Source organism: Heteronotia binoei, chromosome 7 (assembly GCF_032191835.1).
Source record: "Heteronotia binoei isolate CCM8104 ecotype False Entrance Well chromosome 7, APGP_CSIRO_Hbin_v1, whole genome shotgun sequence".
In the NCBI taxonomy this organism is placed as follows: domain Eukaryota; kingdom Metazoa; phylum Chordata; class Lepidosauria; order Squamata; family Gekkonidae; genus Heteronotia; species Heteronotia binoei.
The window spans coordinates 84,640,277-84,656,881 of NC_083229.1; the positions used below are offsets into that span (position 1 = coordinate 84,640,277).

The following is a 16,605-nucleotide window of genomic DNA, read 5'->3' on the forward strand; positions in this document are numbered from 1 at the left end:
GCCATCACGATGCCTTTGCATTTAATACAATTGAGGGCTTTCTGTAGACTTTGTTTTCTCCAGATTGCATTACACTCTCTCACTCTTTTGAAAAAGACTCCTATAGTGAAACTAGAATACTGAATTCAGGTGTAACAGTTGTAGTAGCGCAAAATGCAAGCTACATGGTGAATCCAAAACGCAAGCAAAATGCACGCAGAGCAAAGCCTGTGGAACAGGACTTTCCTGCCCCATCTCCTGCTGTTGCCCATAGCAGAAGGGTTGCCAAGCCAGTGGCTGGAAGTTGGCTGGAGCCTGGAACATGGAGCAGGGGATGCCATTAGGCAATAGTGTCATATCACTTCCAGGGAAAACATGGAAGTAACATCACATCATCAGGATTTTTAATCCAACCCCACCCCCCCCAGCCAGCCACTGGAGCGCTGGCAGGCACCAAGAGCTGGGGATGGGAGATCTCCTACCCTCAGTAGGAAAATGGGAAGCATACATGCTGCTTTCCTGAAATCTGTCATGAGGATTAATGGACCTTCATGAACAGTGCGAGAAAGGTGTGTTGAGAAAAGTAAGTGTCAACAGAAGTGCCATTCCACTAGTGTAACTGCTGGTACATAAACAGAAGAACACTTTCAATCCATATGCTTATTTCATTCCTTTGTTCACGTGCCCAACAAATTGCAGTAAACACTTTTTCTGTACAGTGCATCAAGAAAGTAGTTGTGTAGTAGTGCTTGCTGACTAGAGTTCAAAATCGTAATGTCCCACTGTTGAAAACATACTTTAACAGCAATCATTGGTTTATTATACCATGATTCAATGTATATGCTGCACACTTCTTTCGCATCTTCTACTTGACAAAAGCTATTACTACTTGACAAAATCTATTACTAACTGTCTGACAGAGATGACAATAAGCAACATGCTTACAAAACGTCAACTGAGGGGTGACATGATAGAGGTTTACAAGATTATGCATGGGATGGAGAAAGTAGAGAAATAAGTACTTTTCTCCCTTTCTCACAATACAAGAACTTGTGGGCATTCAATGAAATTTCTGAGCAGTAGGGTTAGAACGGATAAAAGGAAGTATTTCTTCACCCATAGGGTGATTAACATGTGGAATTCACTGCCACAGGACATGGTGGCGGCTACAAGCATAGCCAGCTTCGAGGGGTTTGGATAAAAATATGGAGTAGACGTCCATCAGTGGCTATTAGCCACAGCATATTGTTGGAACTATCTGGGGCAGTGATGCTCTGTATTAGAACATAAGAGAAGCCATGTTGGATCAGGCCAATGGCCCATCAAGTCCAACACTCTGTGTCACACAGTGGCAAAAAAAATTATATACACACATACACTGTGGCTAATAGCCACTGATGGACCTGTGCTCCATATTTATATGGACCTGTGCTCCATATTTATTCTTGGTGCTTGTGGGGGGTGTGGGACTGGATGGGCCATTGTCCTGATCCAACATGGCTTCTCTTATGTTCTTATTATGGTTTCCCAAATGGGTCAGTTTAAAAGCTGTTCAGCAGCCTCATGTTGTTAAGTGCTAGCAGTCTTGTTCTATTTTATTTCCAGTGAAGTTCATCCTTTCTGTATAGACTCAGCTTGTTCTAAAATGCTGTCTAGTTCCTATAAACCTGAACCTTTTCTCCCAACACCACTCTCTTATTCATTTGTTACAACTTACAACATCTCAGGTCAGCCTGTCTAGCTGTCATGAGCCTTACACCACATGTATTTTAATTTTTGCCAAGTGAGAGGTAAAAAGTAAAAGCTGAAATCACAAAACAAGTATTGTAGTAAACAAAAGAAAGCATATTCTTTGAACAACAACAGTCATATATATAGAGTTGCCAACTCTGGACTGGGGAATTCCTGAAGATTTTGGGGTGGAACCTGAGGAGGACGGGATTTGGGGAGGGGAGGGACCTCAGTGGATTATAATGCCATACAGCCCACCCTCCAAAGCAGCTAATTTTCTCCAAGGGAACTGATAGGTACAGTCTGGAGATCAGCTGTAATTTCAGGAGATCTGGAGGTTAGCAATCCTATATACGTTCACAATAGCACTGCCGGCATACTTAGATATCAAGTTAAACATTATAACACTGAAAACTCTGAACTAGGTATTTAGGAAGGGATTATTAAATACATTTCAATATATTGTTTCCAAAATTATCCATATTTAAACAATAAAAATATTATTTTAACTATGTTGCATTTGTCTACAGTATATATGGGAATTATCTAACACATTGACTTACAAAACTTAATGCTATACATCTTGAGTGAGTAAAACCTTGTTTTAAAAAGTATTCCACTCACTCTAATAAACAAACAATCTCATAGGAGTTCTTGTAAGAGTTTCCCCAAATTTTCAATAAAAAAAACAACAAATGGGAAAGTGTGATAGAAAAAAGGGGAGGCGGGGTAAAGTGATTTTTAAAAAGCCTGCATGGTTTTTAGGGAGGCATTACATTTCTAAGTAGTACAGTTTCTGGATTCCGGGTATGTACAATATATACTGGTTCCCTATGAAGGATTAACTGGGCATCAGAATGTTTAAAGCTATGCAGACCCCCTTCTAAAATTTTATTCAGGAAATTGACCTCTATAGTCTGGAAATGAGCTGTAGTTCCAGGAGATCACCAGCTGACACTGGTGGCTGGCATCCCTACTTAAGGCCCTTTTACAGTCACTTTTTAAAGTAGGGTTGCCAACCCCTAGGTCCAAGCAGGGTTCTCCCACTTTTAGGGGCTCTGATATGCTGCGGGCCAGCTGGCTGGCAGGGAACACCCCACCTCCAAACAGGGATGTTGCTGCATGGTATCCCTGACACACAGGGCCGGCCTGCCCATTAGACAAACTAAACCTAGGGCACTGGGAGATGGGGTGCCAAAATCAGCCCTCGCCCCCACCCCTCCTCCCCCTAGGCAAATCCCTATTTGCCTCCCCCTCCCTCCCTCACAATTTTAATGCCTGGGAATGGGCAGTGAAGCAGGGCTCTTTAAAGGCCACCCCCTCCCCTGTCAATCAGCTGATTGACAGGTAAAGTAGCACAGAGACCAGCAGCTCCTATGCCGGCCTTCCGGCGCGCTTAGGATGATCAGTGTTGGGGCAGCAGCAGTGGGAAGGATGAGCAAGCTGCTGAAAAACTGGCTACACCGTGGGCTCCTCCCCATTTCACTCCTACACCAAGAAGGAAGTGGGGATGAGGCAGCAGCGCAGCCGCTCTCTCAGCGGCTCATTCGTCCTTCCCACCACTGCTGACCCAGCGCTGATTGTCCCGAGTGTGCAGGAAGGCTGGCATAGGAGCTGTCGGCCTCCATTCTGCTTTACCCGCTGATCAGCTGATTGAAAGGGAGGGGGAGGCCTTTAAAGAGCCCCAGGAGCATGGTGCTTCACCACCCATTCCCAGGTATTAAAACTGTGAGGGAGGGAGGGAGGAGCCACTGCAGAGGGGGGTGGGGGAGTGGCGGGGAGCAGCACATGGGACAGTGGGCAGCGAGGCTGCCTGGGGTGCCATGTGCCCTAGGGCTGGCCCTGCTGACGCAATGACATCAGCACACCCAGGATGTCATGCGGTAAAAACGGGTTGCTTACCTGTAATTGATGATCTTCGAGTGGTCATGTGTGCATTCACACCCATGGGAGTAGAGTGCCGACTCTGATCGGTATGTAGCAAGCTAAGGATTTTTTTAGCTGAATGTCCAGTGAGTGTGCATAGAAGTCTGACTGTGCATGCTCGCTGGGCAGACATCCCGACAGTTCCTTCTGACTGCTGTATGATCCTAACAAAGGGAGGACTGATAGTAGTGGAGAAAGAGGGCAGGTGGTGTGAATGCAGTCTAGTTTAAAGACCTCCTCATTAGGTTTGCAAGGCTCTTAGCAAACTTCTTTTTTCCTATCTTGTGAGGTGCAAACCATTTCCCAATAGAAGAGCTTCCTCTTGAAAGCATAAACCATGGTCCAAAAATCCAAACCTTTCCTGATGGCACTATCTACATAGCCAGTCATTTATTTGTAGTATTTTTCTTTCTTATCCTAAGCCATGGCCTTTGACAGGAAGAGACAAAATATGTTCGGCGCTGTGCCAGGCAGTATCATTTGTTCCCACATGGATCAGCAAGAAAGGATAATAATCCATAGGTTTGACGAGCCTTCCTACCCTTTCTGTCACATTCCAAATGCATGCACCCGGTAGACAGCATGCACCTGCAGTGCTGGATTAAACCCTGTGTAGACTCCAGGCAGTCAAAATCTTGGGGGGCCCCTCATAAATTATCTCCAAGTCAGAGTGCCCCCAGAGCATTGCATGCGACACTGCCAACACGATAACATCACTTCCAGGTGGTGGCATGATCACACCATTTCCAGGTGACATCATCATGTTGGGGATGTTACATGTGACATCCTACCCACCCCCGGAACACCCCCCCCCCAAATCCCCCTTCCGCAATGCAAGGGGATCAGGCAGTCCTATTTTCACGATTTGGTGTAATCTTGTCCATCAAAATGCTACTAGAGTGTACTAATCAATCATCTGCAATTCAAGAAAATTGTAAGGGTTCTGAATAGTAGGTATCCAGATGCTTCTGATTATCTCAGAACATCTATTCTGCCAGCAATTCTATGTTCCATTTTTCCTACTGCAGTGTTTAGCTGGTCCATTATTTACTTCACTGGTTTACTTTCTATTTCTCTGCCAATACTACACACAATCTGCAGCTGACAACTTCATAAAATGTTGTGACAGAGACTGAAGTGTGAAACAAACAAACTTTAACTCTGTAGTCCTATTGTGAGTCATCTCTAAATGTCTACTGCACAAAGAATCAATTCTCTGCTGGTATTCTACAAAACAGCTTCTCTCCATTTCCTCACTTAGGGATCTCTGACTCCTCCTCCTCCCTTTACAACCCTAGTGCTCTTTTGAAGTCCCTTACGACCTTATGTTCACCAAAGAGATTACAGTAATAAATTGTTCTTTCATCATCTTGGTGACAAATGGTTAGATTTCTTTAAAGGTTACATGCAATTCAGGCACAGGTACTCTACAGTAACAAAGAAACAACAAATGTCCCACACACTGCAGTCATTGTTCAGTAAGTGGCTTAGTGCTAGTTGTGCCCACAGTACCTATACAATTTGATTGCCTCTTCAAGAGCACAGCAGTCCACTTAAGTAGAATTAGAAAAATGATGAACTAAAACAACCTCTTGTTCAAATGTCTCAAGCAACCAGTAGGTTTATCTCAAATTCGTTCAAAAAGTACAAATTCCTTGTTAAATGTCAAAAACAAAGCACTACTGGAAGATGAGAATGTTATAACACATACTAACTTCTTAATAACAGTTTACAGTTGCCAAGTCTAACAAGAAAACACCTGAGGACTTTGTGGGTGGGGCCAGGAGACTTTGGGGATGGAGCCAGGATACTTTCCCATTCCCTAAATACAGCAGTGCAGTTCCCCCCAAATAGTCTTCATTTCCTCACCCCCCCCCCCCAGCAGCTGGCTGCACTTTCTCCCTCTCCCCCCCCCCTCTCTCTCACACACACACAAAGCAGCCAAAATACATAGTTTGGAAGCACACACTTTGTGGTCTCACTAGGGCAATTTACTCACCATGAGAGTTGTGTCAAAACCCAAGCAGTTCAATGATCACAAATAGTCCATTTCATTGATGGATATTTATTGCCTCATGGCAGCTATAGGCAGGACAGACTTTGCGAAAACTGACTTCACGGGCTTTGCCCCTCTCTTCTAGCTTTGGCTAAAGGGAAGTGGGAAGCGGCAATCCCTCTCCCCAAGTATTTATCATCTCATTTGCAGGTGTACCTAATCTTCAAGAGTGACCTTAGTAACCCCTGGTAACCCTTGAGACTAGGCTGAAAGAAATGTGATAACTGTTGCACAGAGATAAGTGCAGGCGAAGTAGAGAAGCAGGAAAGTAAAATACTTCAGACAACAGGAAAAAAATGGCAGGGCATCTTGACAAGTTGTTTAATGCTGTATACTCAAACAAATGCTTACTCTATTTTTCTGTGCAAAGGACTTCTGGACTTCTCTAAATATCTATTTGAAAACAAGGTTATAGGCTAGCCAAATGACTGTTGTGAAGAGAGACTACTGAATCTCTTTATCTCTGTCTTATGTTTGCATTCTATGGCAGTGCACTGCAGCTGTGGACCTCATATATGGATGCTTCCACCCTAGCTGTTTCTTCTGAACTGACACCATAAACTCAGTCAGGCATTGCTGCAAATCCAGATGATATCATTTGTTCTGGAAAATACTGTCAAGACACTGGCTTTGTTTAGCTGTTTCTTCGCCTTTTGAATGTTGGTTCAGGTTTTTGGGCCTAGTCAAGCTACTGAAGGCTCTTTGGTGGGAGATTAATGTCACTATGGCTTACAGTTTCAGGAAAGATAAGGGATGAGCTGGAGCCAGGCACAAGTGCAAGTGAGAACATGGGTTTGGGAGCTTCAAGGCCAGAGGCCCATAGGGAGTTTCTCACTCACATTCCATCTCATTAGCCAAGGGACTCTGGACATTGGTAAGTTGCTTGATTTTAAGTATGTGTCAGCTGCATTATTCCATGGTCAAATATCTTAAAAAACATACCTGACTGGACAAACAGGATCAGACCTGCTGCAATCAGGTCTGAAGCAAGACCACTCATTCTAGTTTGATTCCTTTGGGCCTTCCCTCTGGCCACTATTTTGATTGTAGGTTGGACTTTGTACAGCTAGGATACCTGCTTCTTAGATTTTGGGCTTTGGAATTTTATCTGGACTCTGTACCTTCAGTCTGACCAGATAACATCCGGGTCAGAGGACCATTTCTCCCAGAATGACTCTCAAAGAGTTTAACACTCTGCAGATTAATATCTGCTGGTGGTCTCTGGACCAAAGGACATCTTGTTTAGCCTTGATCAGAGCCATAGTGTTTTCGGTCCTGGCTTCAACCTGGTCAAGTAGGGTTGCCAATCCCCAGTTGCGGGTAGGAGATCCCCTGGTTTGGAGGCCCTCCCTCCGCTTCAGGGTAATCACATTGTGTAATTACTGTTTAATTATTGTGTAATTACTGTAACCCACCTTGACCCCTGCTGCACAGGCAAGGGCAGGCTAGATATTAAATCAATCAATCAATCAATCCTGAATAAACATTCTAGGATAATTTAGCTTTAGTATTTTCTTCTTTGCTTTGCACTGCTTCTATATTTGCATACTTTTGCATATTTTAACAAAGAATATTAGTTATACTAAAAAGGTAAAAGTAGTCCACTGTGCACGCGCTGGGTCATTATCGACCCATGGGGTGACGTCACATCAGGACTTTTTGGGGCAGACTTTTATGGGGTGGTTTGACATTGCCTTCCCCAGTCATCTACTGTTATTTGGTTTTTGGGCTTCAATCTAAACCCAATACCTTGGCCTATTTTGACTACAGCTGCCAAGTAACTGAACTCAACCTGCTAGTGTCCAAACTTGACAGGGCTGACTTCTTGATTTACACCTGGTAGGTCTTGAGACTTGATCCCTTAGTCTCTCAACTGAGGGTTAGTTTACAGAGAGAGGCAGTGGGGCTCATTACCCTAGGAAGTGACTCCACAATATTGTGTGTTCTGTTCTTAACCTTTACCCAAAGCCTTCATGTGGTACAAGAGGGCTTTGACAATTATTCACTGTTACCCATTTCACCATTAATATCCTTCAAAGACCATTAATACTGCAGAATCCTGTCATATCCGATTTATGAGAATGTAAACATAATTTAGTTTTAAAAACATAAGAGCTGAACTCTCACTGCAAGCCAAAGCCAACCTGAGGCCTAACAACTAAATTCAAACATTCACTAGCGAATATTCCCTAGAAAATGTTCCCTTTTTCACAGTAATTCCAGAAGAAAACAGAATTGAGACTGTCTCTATTTTGAATGGTTGTGCTGCAGAGTAATTTCATGCATCTGCACAGCAGTCCAAAATAATTAGGCACCAAAATCATAAATGCAATTCACAGAAAGCATCAAAGCTATTTGAACACAAATATTTGTGTACCCTAATACTTGCAGAACAATCTGTATATGTATTTGCCTGCACATTTCCTCTTAGTCCATTCCAGACCCAATCATGCTACTTTTTCTGCATAAAAGGATTCCTTTCCCAGCTTGTCTATCAGAACATGACCTGAAGTAAGGCTAGGGTTGCCAGGTCCATCACAAGAATCATGCAGTGCAGTCCTTGGTAAACTATACTGTTTCAAACTACAAGTTCAGAAGAACAGCTACAGGTCCTGTCTTAATGCTTTTTATATTACATAAAATTCTTATAAGAAACTTCTATGTTCACTGTTGAACATTTACCTACTATTTGGCTAGGCTGGCACAATGAAGCAGACTCGCCATAATGGCTCCTAAGATGCTTCCTTGCTTTTCTGTGCTAGACTGGCTTGTAGCACTTGTAGAGTTTTAGCCCAAATTAGCTCAATGACCCCTCTGCCTGTCAGTGGTGGTACTGCATCGGTTATTTTAGCCAGTGAAGAGCATATGCAACAAAACCAGGTTCTCAGGGGCCAAACTGTGGCTCAGGAGCTGCAAGCAGCTCTTTCACACATATTGTGAGGTCAAGGAGGAACTTAATACAGGCTTACTCTCAAGTAAGCATGCTTAGCATCAGGACCTTAGTCAACCTGTGAGTCCTGACACATAGGTAGGCAACTATTTCCACCATGTATGAAGTGGGGAAGAAGGGGGAAATAGGCAGGCTTGCAAACTCTTCTTCTCCATCATGCTTGGAGACCTAGAGCAGGTAGGGAGCCAATGGAATGAGGGTTGGAATTAAACAGGGCTATGCAGGGCTCATGGCTCTTGTAGCAGCTGTATTTACTAACCTTGGAGTCAGGCAAAGAGAGATGAATAATGATGCAAAGGGAGGCTAGCGATTTATATGGGGTGTGTGTGTTTCCTTCTCACGCTGGTGCCAAAAAATAATTCCTTAACCTTTCCCTATGCTGATCTTAGGGGGACTGTTATTTTGTTTTTTAAAAGTATCCTTCTAGCATGGTTGTGTTGTAAAGTGCACACACATGTATTTTATCTTTCTGTACAAAGAAAGTATTAAGAGTTTTAAGAAAGACTTGTGCATAATATTTGTTAATGTCTTGCAGCTCTCAAACATCTGATGTTTATTCTATGTGGCTCTTACATTAAGCAAGTTTGGCCACCCCTGCATCTGGCCTGTTCCTGACCAGAAGCAAAGAACTATTTTGGACATATTAACAATAGCACCTCCCAACCAAAAGCAAGGGGAGAGATGGTAGGCTGCCATACCATCCAGCAAAAAAGTGACAATCTCTGATACACAGACCTTACATTGCTTGTTTTATTCCTTTTTTAGTCAGGAGGATTTCTGTGATTGAACACAATCCTGACAACTCAGGATCCAAACCCTCGTTTTCCTTCTTGCATTGGAGGAGAAGGCAATCCCATGGAAAGAGGAAGAAAAGAGACAGTGAAGTAGTTCTACATTGGTGGACCTTTACAATGTGGGTTACTGAAAGTATAATCCTGCATGTAACTATGAGTAACAATCCAGTCTAAACTCACTAAATCTCCGACCTTAGACTGAAGTAATTCTGCATAGGATTGTACTATAAAAATGCTGATGAGCCTAAACAGAATGTAGTCTGCTGACAATGTAATGACTTTAAAATAAAACAAAAATCTGGTGCAGCCAACATTAACTTGTCTTCCTCAAACTGTTCTTAATGACTCCACTTCCAGCCTCACACCAAAACCACATAAACAGATTCAAATAGGCCATGTGATTACATGTAATCTGAAACTCAGTGTGCTACCATTATCTGACATGGTGGATCACCACTTCAGCCTTCTATTTACCCTCCAGGACAAGGAATTACATGCCCCCAGAAAATTATAGTTTTCTGCTTCAAAATAACTAAAGAATGAGAGGAGGAAAAGGCCTCCAGATAGTGACACTCTAGGGTTGCCAAGTCCAATTCAACAAATATCTGGGGACTTTGGGGGTGGAGCCAGGAGACATTAGGGGCAGAGCCAGGAACAAGGGTGTGACAAGCATAATTGAACTCCAAGGGAGTTCTGGGCATCACATTTAAAGGGACAGCACACCTTTTAAAATGTCTTCCTTCCATAGGAAATAATGAAGGATAGGGGCACCTTCTTTGGGGGCTCATAGAATTGGATCCCCTGGTCCAATAGTTTTGAAACTTGGAGGATACTTTGGGGAGAGGCACTAGATACTATACTGAAAATTTGGTGCCTCTACCTCAAAAAACAGCTCCCCTAGAGCCCCCAAAACCTCCAGATCAATTCCCCATTATACCCTATGAGAATCGATCTCCACATAATAATAATAATAATAATAATAATAATAATAATAATAATAATAATAATAATAATAATAATAATAATAATACATTTTTATTTATACCCCACCCTCTCCACCAAAGCAGGCTCAGGGCGGCTTACAGGACATGGTGGGTCACACCATGATGTAACAATAAATACAACATAACCTTTAAAATACATTTCTTAAACCAGCGATTAGATTAAAATTTAAAATTTTAACTTACAGTACAAATTAATGGTGCTACATTCTTAATATACATGTAAACATAGCTTATTGATGTGATGGTTCCATCTTAATATTCAGCTGGAAAAGGACGGCTTTACAAGCCCTACGGAACTGATTAAGGTCCCGCATGGTCCACACCTCCTCTGGCAGCTGGTTCCACCATTGGGGTGCTGTTATCGAGAAGGCCCACTCCCTTGTTACTTTCAGTTTGGCCTCCTTTGGCCCGGGGATTTTCGGTAGATTTTGTGAACTAGATCTTAGTGCTCTCTGGGAACATATGGAGAGAGACGGTCCCTAAGGTAGGCAGGTCCTTGGCCATGTAGGGCTTTAAAGGTAATAACCAGCACCTTGTAACGGACTCAGTATACAATGACAGCCAGTGCAGCTCACACAGCCTAGGTAGAGCTACTAGCAGCCTGGCTGCTAGCAGCCTGGCTCTACCTAGGTGGGAACAAGGGAACAATTATGCTTGTCACACCCTTGTTCCCACCTAGGTAGAGCTACTAGCAGCCTGGCTGCCCCGTTCTGCACTAGCTGGAATTTCCGAGTTTGGTACAAGGGCAGCCCCATGTAGAGGGCATTACAGTAGTCTAGTCTCGAGGTGACCGTTGCATGGATCACTGTTGCCAGGTCACCGCGCTCCAGGAAGGGAGACAACTGCCTCACCTGTCTAAGGTGGAAGAAGGCGGACTTAGCAGTGGCTGCTATCTGGGCCTCCATTGTCAGGGAAGACTCCAGTAGCACTCCCAGGCTCCTGACCCTGCGCACCGGTACCAGTGGCGCACCATCAAAAACCGGCAAATGGATTTCCCCACCCGGACCGCCGCGACCCAGGCAAAGGACCTCTGTCTTCGCTGGATTTAACTTTAGCCCACTCAACCTAAGCCAGCCCGCCACGGCTTTCAACGCCTGGTCCAAATTTACAGCGACATTGTCAGGCGATCCATCCATCAATAGATAGAGCTGGGTGTCATCAGCATGCTGGTGACAACCCAGTCCATACCTCCGGGCAATCTGGGCAAGGGGGCGCATGTAGATGTTGAATAACATTGGGGAGAGAACCGGTCCCTGAGGCACGCCACAGTTAAGTGGATGTCTCTGGGATAATTCTCCCCCAATCGCCACCCTTTGTCCCTGACCCTCAAGGAAAGAGGAAAGCCACTGCAAGGCTAACTCCTGAATCCCTGCGTCGGTGAGGCGGTGGGCCAGCAGCTGGTGGTCGACCATATAGAACGCAGCCGATAGGTCTAACAACAGCAGAACTGCCGAGCCACCTTGATCCAAATGCTGTTGGAGATCATCCATGAGGGCGACAAGCACTGTCTCCGTCCCATGGCCCAGGCGGAAGCCGGACTGGTATGGATCTAAGGTAGAAGCGTCATCCAGAAAACTCTGCAACTGCAACGCCACTGCCCGCTCTATAATTTTGCCCAAAAAGGGCAAATTTGACACCGGCCAATAGTGCGCCAATTCGGCCGGATCCGATGTAGTCTTTTTGAGGAGGGGGCGGACCACTGCCTCTTTCAGAGGTGTTGGGAAAAAAACCCTCCGACAGAGATCTATTGATGATGTCCCGTATAGGACATCTTAATTCCTCCTGGCAAGCTTTAATTAGCCAGGAGGGACATGGGTCCAGATTACAGGTTGTTGGGTGTGCAGCAGAGAGAAGTCTGTCAACTTCCTCCAAGCTGAGTGGGTCAAAGCAATCCAGGATCAAACCAGAAGGCAGGCACGGAGCCTCGAGTTTACATACTGTATCTAATATGGCGGGGAGATCATGGTGGAGCGATTTGACCTTGTCTGCAAAAAATTCTGCAAAAGCCTCACAGCCAATCTCTAATTCCTTAACATTTGGTCTACCCTGTGGCAGAATTACAAGATTCCGAATTATTCTAAACAATTGTGCCAGGCATGAATTTGCAGACGCAATCCTAGCCGCAAAGTATATTTTCTTTGTGGCTTTGACTGCCATCTCATAGGACTTTATAATCTCCTTATAAGATGTTCTAGTCGCTTCATCGCCATTGCCTCTCTAGCCATCTGAGTCCTTGTTTCAGCTGGCGTAGCTCCGGCGTATACCACGGAGCCAGCTTAGTACGAGGTCGCAGAGGGCGCCGAGGTGCAATCTCATCGATGGCTCTGGAGAGCTGGCTATGCCAGGTATCAACCAGATCATCGAGGGAATCACTAGAGGGTCAGGAACCCCGAAGGGCCATTTGGAACCGTTTCAGGTCCATCTGGCTCTGCGGGCAAGCCATAATAAGCTCATCGTTTAGACAGGTTTGGAGTGGAGCATCCACACGAGCCCTAAGAGCAAAGTGGTCCGACCATGGCACCGCTTTTGCGATTATATCGTCCACCATAACCCCAGACGCAAAGATCAGGTCTAACATGTGCCCGGCCTGGTAGGTGGGGGATGTAACAAATTGAGAGAGTCCTAGCGTTGCTGTGGAAGACACTAGGTCCATCGCCTGACTAGAGGCCGAGTCATCCGCATGGACATTGAAGTCACCCAGGATCACTAGCCTTGGGTGCTCCAAAGTCCAGCCTGCTGCAGCCTCAAGCAGGGACGGTAAGGCACTGGCTGGTGTGCTAGGCGAACAGTACACCAGCCAGATCGCCAACCTCTCTCCAACCTCCCACGCCAGACCGGCACATTCAATACCCTCGATCTTTGGGGCCGGGAGAACCCTAAAGGAGTAAGCCTCTTGTATGAATAGGCCATTCCTCCCCCCGCCCACTAGTCCATGATTGGTGAAAGACTGGGTAACCCGGGGGAGCTGCTTGTGAGAGGGCCACTGTATCTCCCTCTCGGACCCAGGTCTTAGTCACGCAAGCCAGGTCCATATCCTGCTCGAGTAAAAACTCTCGGAGGACAAAGGTCTTATTATTAATGGACCTGGTGTTGCATAATACCAATGACAGAGGTGGGTCAATCAACCTGGCTCCTCTACCTGTCACCCTTGGGATGGGACGCAAACTGGAAGGAGATCGAGCGCTATCTGGTCTCGGTCTCCTTCCCTTGTACCATTGTCTGCTCCCACCGTCATACTTCCCCTTCCCCAGGAGCACTGGAATCCCTAGGCCAGTCATCCCCCGCTGATGGTAACTGCTGTCTTAGTCACTACAAGCATACAACTAACACCTCCCTAAAGTAACTCCCCAACCCACTCCGCCCCACCAGTCACCAGTCCCCAATTCAATCAACTCAATCAAACCCAACCCACAATCGTCCCTTATAAATTAATTGGTAAAAATATTAAATTTAATTCTGATGGCTAATAATTAAATGATTAAATATAAACCCACCCTAATAATCTCCCTTAATTAATTTGCCAAAAAACTATATTATTCAAACCAATCAATTCAGTTAAATTAATTCCTATAAGTTAATTAACAAATATAGAAACAATGCAATTAAACTGGTGGTTGTAAATGGTTGGAGGGAATAATGAAGTGCTCAGCAGACGTTTCCCTCCCCCCCCCCATTTCTGGCGACTCTGAAGTGAGGGACTGGCCTCTCTACTCACGAGTTGTTGCCAACTTCTTCAAAGTAACACAGACACACCATCCCAAGAGGAAGCCTTTCAATCGGAGACTGAAGCCTCCGGAGGTGAAAGGCACATGGTCCTCTGGGGGCGGGAAGGAGCCTGGGAAAGCAGAAGAACCCCCGCTGAGACCTGGGGATTGGCAAGCCTATGACACTCTCAAAATTTTCCCCTGGTCTACAGGGCAGGAATCCTCTAACTTTTTGATCCTGAAGACGTCTTTGGAATTCTGACACAGAGTGGTAGCTGCAACCACAAAATGGCTGCTATAGAAGATAGATGCAGCCACAAAAATGGCTGCTATGGGAGACAGAGCCATCCACAAAATATCAGGGAATGAATTATGTATAACCGTAACAGTAAATCTTCACTATTTCAGGCAGAAGCTCTATTTAACAGGATGCCTTTTAAAATGAATATATTACTGTACTTAAAATATTTTCTTGCATACATTAACACAGTAAAGGTCCTTGTACAGTGGTAGTAGCTGTTATTGAAGCAACTTGGTCCTTTCTAGTCCTGGCCCTCGCCTGTAGAACTCTCTGCCAAATACCATCAGGCCCCTGAGAGATCTTACACAATTCCATAAGGTGTGTAAGGCAGAGATGTTCTGTCAGGCTTTCAGTTGAGAACAGCAACTTTCCATTCTGGCTGGAACCTGCCCCTTGCACTCCAGATTGTTTTGTTCCTCTTCCTCTCCTGCCCATGAGTTGGCTTGGCAGTCCAGAATGGATCCTTTTAAATCTGTTGTATTAGTGCTGTTCATGTATTTTATTTTTATGGTTTTCTGTGTTTTTATCTACTGCTGTATATTGCCCAGAGCCCTACAGTAGCAGGGATTAGGTGATTCAAAAATTTAAATAACAACTTTTTAGAAAATCTGCTCAATTAGAACACCAATGGCCAATCAGAATGTCTAGTGGGCAATAGCCACACCTGGCTACACGCACTTTATTGGCAGGCACCACCCTGAGGACTCTTGCTCTATGGTAAAGACCATGAAGTCTAGCAGAGGAAGCCTAGACCACCACCTCAAAGTGCTGTTATATCTTTCCTAAATTCTGCATTCCCCACACAGTGCCCCCCCCAAATTTTCCAGCATTTGTCAAGGCAGTATTGGAAACCCTAGTGGCTACACAAACCAAGCTTTTCCTACGCATCAGGTCAATTACAGGTATGTTCCCCTCAGATATTTGGCTAACATAGTGTTTTACACACTCAACCCTAGCAATGCTGTGGTTAAACAGCCATTAAAAGAATGACCTTCCATATATTTGTCTATTTCCCTTTTAAAGATAACCAACCCAGAGTCCAGCTCCACAGCATGAACTACCAATAGTGCCATCCTCCTAAATCCATTGTTGCCAGTGGGTTTAGAAAGGTGGAACTGTGCTAGGATGGCATTGCAAATTCTTTGCATTAAGTATGATTTTTAAAGAACTACTATTTCTTTGTCCTGAACTGATGCCCAACTAATTTTACTAGATCACTCCAAGTTAATAAATACTCTCCATTAGATTTTTTTTACACCATCTGCAATATTAGAAGCATCTATATATTACCGATTTAGGGGTTTTCTCCCCTAAATGAAAACCCTTAAAACTTTAGGAAGCAATCCTAAACAAATCTACTCGAAAGTATGGCCCATTTTATTCCCAGCAAAACGTCCTCAGGGCTGCAGCCAGAAACTCCCTGCATGCAGTATGTTCCAACTCATAATTCTTTAGATTGACTTCTTCCACCTCTACAATGTCTTTCCTTAGACAGGGCAATCAAAATTGTCCAGAATATTCCAAATGCAACTGCAATACAGATTTCTACACTTGCCATTTTATTTTCAAATCCTTTCATAATAATCTGCCTTTTTCACCACTGCTGCATGCTGCAGCCTTGGGTGGTAAATAAATTGCTTCTTTTCCACAATCACCCACAAGATACTTACCTTGAAAATAAAGCTGTCAAACTCTCAACAGGCTATTCTTTATCAAATACACAAAGCAAAAACCTTCTCATTACCAAGCCCTAATACAGTTCTCTTCCACTGGATTGACACAGATAGAGAACACAGCTACAGAATGATACAACCCTGATAGTTTTCAATCCATACACTTATTGTTTTGACTTGCTGGTGTCTCCTGCTGCTCTGCTCTCAACATTCTCCATGACCATTAGGGCCACTACTATATTTTGAAAAAGAAGCTGAATTGCTAGGTGAATCATCACAGAGACAAAATCAAAGGAAGCCCTGGAAGCAGAAATAGTCCATTTCTTTTATGTTTCTCCTGCAAGTGTTCCAGTGTGCCAACCACAGGCGTTCATAAACACTATATTCCTTTTGGAAATACTGTCCTTTTGAAATAAAAAGGAAGATATAAGAATTCTATTACTCCCACTCTTAAAACAAATATAATTAATTTACCGCTCAGCAGATG

General features: G+C 44.3%; 1 protein-coding gene across 19 annotated transcripts in view; it reads right to left on the reverse strand.

The window, feature by feature from the left end:
• The window catches only part of EPB41L3 (erythrocyte membrane protein band 4.1 like 3), a 255,856-nt gene that overhangs the window by 96,665 nt on the left and 142,586 nt on the right, over nucleotides 1-16,605 (reverse strand). The window lies entirely within an intron of this gene.